The following is a 5,150-nucleotide window of genomic DNA, read 5'->3' as shown; positions in this document are numbered from 1 at the left end:
CCCCGACACACACACACGTTACAGCTTCTTTCATCGTTAATTTGAGCAGCAACACTGAAAACAGGCAAATTTGAAGAAGAAGAAGAAGAAGAGTAACAACAACAACAACAACAACAACAACAACAACAACAACAACAACAACGACAACAGCAATACCAGCAACAACAGCACCATCAACAACATCATCAACTATAACAACAACAACAACAACAACAACAACAACAACAACAACAACAACAACGACAACAGCAATACCAGCAACAACAGCACCATCAACAACATCATCAACTATAACAACAACAACAACAACAACAACAACAACAACAACAACAACAACAATAACAACAAATTATGTCAGAAGTAGCAACAGAAGTAGCTCCAGTTGCAACAGTTTACAGAAGCAGCAACAGCAGCACTAGCAGGAAATGAGGGCAGCCACAGAAATATCATAAAGTAAATCGACTCACACCCGTCCTTGAAAAGAGCCTGTCAAGTAGAGGTAGGCAAAATCCGGATTAATATCCGGATAATCGGATAATCCCCATTAAGACATTATCCGAATTCAGACTCTTAACTCTTCTTTCCTGACCCGTCTGCCGAAGTGGGTGCACCCGTTTGTTGAAGTTATGCTAATCCGTTTGTCAAAGTGATTCTATCACATTTGCTGAATCGGTTCATAACATAATATTATTTACCGAAGAGGTGCACTTACATATTATCCGGATTTTGCTAAAGGGACTCATTGCCCAGCCTTACTGTCAAGTGCAGCAAGCTACAGCGGCGTCTTCTCTGAGCTCTTAAGGGTGCAGCCACGCTAAAACCCCAATCGACACACTCCGTGTTATTGATTTTTCCCTATAGCAATTAAGATAATATTATATTATACCCATTGCACACTGCCAATCGGATTCATTGGGATTAGATTGGGGCCAGCCGGATGTTCATCCATGGATGGGGTAAAAGTTACCATTTTGTCATGGTACAACTGATTCGACTGGCGATCTTGAAAAACGAACGCGTCTGATTTTTACGATCACAGTTCGAATTTATTTCAACTCGGTAACATTGTGCCAAAGTGTCAGGTTTTACCCCGTCCATGACGGAGAATCTGGCTCGCTTCGACTCAATCGGGTGAATCTGATTAGCTGTGATCCTTGGGTAGGATACTAGCTGTTCCGCCGAGCGGGGCTTAGTGCGAAACAGTCGACACAGCGTTACAACAGAAAGACGTATAGTATTTGTGTCACGACGCAGTGAATCAGGCTCTCGTCAATTTTTGGGCATGTCTTGGAGTTATTTGCATCACAAGAAAGCTTGTTCATTTGGCTTGCTGTCAATGAAAAGAATCCCCGTCTATCTTGAATAGAAGTCGATATATTTGCGATTGTATCTGGTGGGGGTAGCATGGTTTCAGAGGTTAAATTATCGAGAAAATGGCCGCCGAAGTTTTGTAACTTCTATAGCTGGAGAGTCCTTGAAAGCTGAAAAATCTACATATTCTGTGTCATTAATCAACCCTTTTCAGTACAATTCAATGTAATGTATTTTTATACGCACATAAAAAGTGTTAAACCAAAAAACAAAAAACCAAAACAACAACAAAAAACAAAAAAACAAACACACAAAAAACAAACACACAAAATAACAAACAACAACAACAACAACAACAAATTTAACAAAAATTGCCAAACTGAAGTGATTTCATTATTTTGACGAGAGCATAAGTTCACCACAATAACTCACATATATCCAATAAAGCAAGCTTCCCCAATCTCGAATCGAAATTATATTTTTCCTGCGTAAACCCTCGCGTATTAGAAACAGTATCAAAGAGATGAAAGCCAATTACTGACAAAAATATTAGTTTCTGTTTGTGATAGGAATGGCAAGGTGGTTTATTTCTCTTGGCGCTGAAGAGCGATCCAAGATACTTGAATCTCTACGTGCGTCTGTATTCTGGCAATGGTTAGGCTCATCGCCGCCGCTCGCAGAGGACTAAGTTCGATTCTTGAGTGGGGAATTTGCTCTATGAGCATAGTACCACCTAATGTCTTTTAGTGAGCGTTTTACGGCACTTGCAACATAAAAAGGCCATATAAGTGTAGAAGACTAGAGGTATTACAAGAGAGCAACAAACACAAAAAAGCAGTAGAGATCAGCACAATAGATGTTTGATAGGAAAGAAGGAGCAAACCACACCTGAGCCCCCCCAACCACCCACCCACAGTGTGTCTAATGGGATCACCCAGCCCGAGTCGGCCCTATCAATAATAATAATAATATCAAAAATAACAATAATAATAATAATAATAATAATAATAATAATAATAATAATAATAATAATAATAATAATGATGATAACAACATTGGATTAATGATAGATAACAATTAATTATAACGAATAGCACTTGTATTATGCAAATTCCAGCTCAAAAGTAACCTCTCTGCGCGTTACAATCTACATTATTACCCCAGCAGGCCCTATAGAATACTCAAAACTATTGTTAGCTTCCCGGTAAGCCTCGTACAGTGCAAGCAGCCGATTAAGCGCACTAAGAAACTGACACGATCTTTCGCAGAATAGCGCAGATGCTCACTCCACGGCAAACCCCTATGCACTTAAAATCTATTTAAGAATTACATAAAATTGTGTCACCGTAACACAGTTCACAATCACCAAGCTCTTCGATCCCTTCTAATCCGGTCAACGCTCGTCCAACTGTCGAATGGAGCTTTTGGCTTTAAATGGATGTGCTACTACGCCTTCATCGACACAATTTAGACACTTAACGAGGGAGGCCAACCGGGGAAGGAGAAGGATACAACTTACCAGCAGAAAGACCCGAGATACTCCATGAAAATACTCCCCACTCGGAAATCAAACTCGGGTCTCCTGCGGCGTGCGACAGGGAAGAAAGAGCCTAACCACTCCACCACATCACGGCGGCTGGGTGGAGTGTGGCCGTACCCTTAGACAACATTTCATTTAGCGTCTCACTTTCAGATTGGCGCGATCGATTGGGCCTCCTTGGGAAAAGAACGCGCACAACATCCCGGTCCGGAGAAAGAAATCTGTAGCAATTGATTTCTTTCCCCCTTTTTATTCAATTACATTCATTTCAGAGTCAGCGCATATCTGTTCGACAAGGGCAGGAGAAAGGAAAGAAAAGAAAAAAAATCCCAAACAAACAAACCAAACCAAACCAAAACGAAATGTAACGAAACAAAACAGAACAAAAATCTGTGTGAGATTACGATCAAGGAGATTGCAGATCATTATCACCCTACTCAGGGACTGCTCTTAAAGAATACCACTGTGGTGCGATATTACTTTTTATTACAGGCTAAGTCTCCCTCTCCCCTCCCCACACACACACAAACTCTCCACCTCATCTCCGGCGCCCATCCCCACCCCCAATAACACGACACATTTGTTCAGCTGCCGAATCTCCTAGCCGGAGTTTGTGGTGTAGCGGTTGGGGTCTTCGCTGTCGCACACAGAAGACAAGAGTTCGATTCCCAAGTGGGAAAACAGTTGTATCGAGCGTCTCTCTGTCTTCCTGTTGGGACGTCGCATCCCTCTCAGTCCGCACTGGTCGTGATCGGCAGAGTCGAAGCAGCCCGCGTTGCTTATTTTATTATTATTATTATTATTATTATTTTTTTTTTATTTCGGGGGGGGGGGGGGGGGGGGGGGGTAAAAAACACATCTTTAATCCACAAAATAAGTTATTATCGAGCCTCCGATCCAACGTCTATTCACGACATCGCTGGATCATTACGAGGGCAGAATTATATAACATGCAGCCGTTTTTTTTATTTTTTAGAAAGATCGGACTTGGATTTAAGCCATAATAGTATTTATAAGAGGAACATTAAAATGTGTGCGAGCATGAGGTAGGAAAGAGAGACAAAGACATAGAAGGAGATATGTCAGATGAGAGAAGGGGGGGGGGGGGAGAACAAGGCTTGAAATTTGCGTATTAATGAGACAGGGAGAGAAGGAAGGGGGGGGGGGCGACAGAGACAAAGAGAGAGAGAGAGAAAGAGAGAGAGACAGAGAGAGAGAGAGAGAAAGAGAGAAAGAGAGAGAGAGAGAGAGAGAAAGAGAGAGAGTCAGAGAGACAGACACAGAGAAAGAAATAGAGAGTGTGAGGGAGACGGGGGGAGGGGGGGGGTTACTTATTTCAATGAAATTGTGCACTCCTAATCAATATATTGTATTGGCACAAAAGACATTAGTTTCAATAGTTGCTTTATAATAAATAAACAGTGAATCAATTTTTTTTTCATTTGACGAAACCCAACCTTTTGAAATAAAATGCAAGGCAAACGAGACTTAAATAAGGGAACCGACTATTTAGGAAATGTAATGCAAATAAAAATCGAACGCGCGACATTCCCGTGGACAAGGACAATGCAAAATGAAAGTCTTTCCTAATCCTTGAAAGCAAAAAGTTTCAACGGATAATGCGCATATTTTGAAACACGTCTTCCTTATTATAAACGCATGCACTCAATATAAAACATTCAATGCACGGTTGAGCTTACATCGATAGTAGGTGTAAGACAAATGTAGGGCAAGTGGTGCGTTGCCAAGACGAAAATGTCTAAGTTTTAGTTTTGGTAAGAGTTTTACGACGCTTGAAATACAAATAGGTCATATATATAAATGTCGAAGTTGAGAGGTGTTACTAGAAAGTAACATAAGACAAGAAGGAGAGAGAAGGACGACAGATGTTTGATAAGAAAGAGGGAGTAAACCACACCAGAGCTCTCACCAACAACCCTCTTTCTTCTTCAAGTACCAATAAATCTGAAATAGGGATCAAGGTTCACCACTCATTTCTCTGCTTGGAGGCTTGGAAATAAATACAATAATTTTTAACATTATTTAAGCATTAAAAATAAAACATACGCAAAAAAGGTAATGTTAATAGTAACAGTATTTAATTTCGCGTGACCTTGACAGGGCAGAAGCCAGGGTGGTAAAGTGCAACCCCCCCCCGGGCGGAGTAGGAGCTACAACAATTCACGCCAGGCGGACCTCTGGCTCAGTGGATATTCGTCACCTCCTGACCAGCCTAGTGGATATTCGTCACCTCCCGCTCGGCCTAGTGGATATTCGTCACCTCCCGACCAGCCGTTTC

At 41.5% G+C, this 5,150-nt stretch overlaps 1 protein-coding gene across 1 annotated transcript in view; it reads right to left on the bottom strand.

Moving 5' to 3' along the window:
* The window catches only part of LOC101859900, a gene marked incomplete in the record, with an annotated part of 238,499 nt that overhangs the window by 63,458 nt on the left and 169,891 nt on the right, over window positions 1–5,150 (bottom strand).

The sequence above is a fragment of the Aplysia californica genome, unplaced genomic scaffold (assembly GCF_000002075.1).
Source record: "Aplysia californica isolate F4 #8 unplaced genomic scaffold, AplCal3.0 scaffold00011, whole genome shotgun sequence".
NCBI classification, from domain to species: domain Eukaryota; kingdom Metazoa; phylum Mollusca; class Gastropoda; order Aplysiida; family Aplysiidae; genus Aplysia; species Aplysia californica.
Note: the sequence above shows the minus strand (reverse complement) of the source record. Positions and strands in the feature narration are given on the sequence as shown.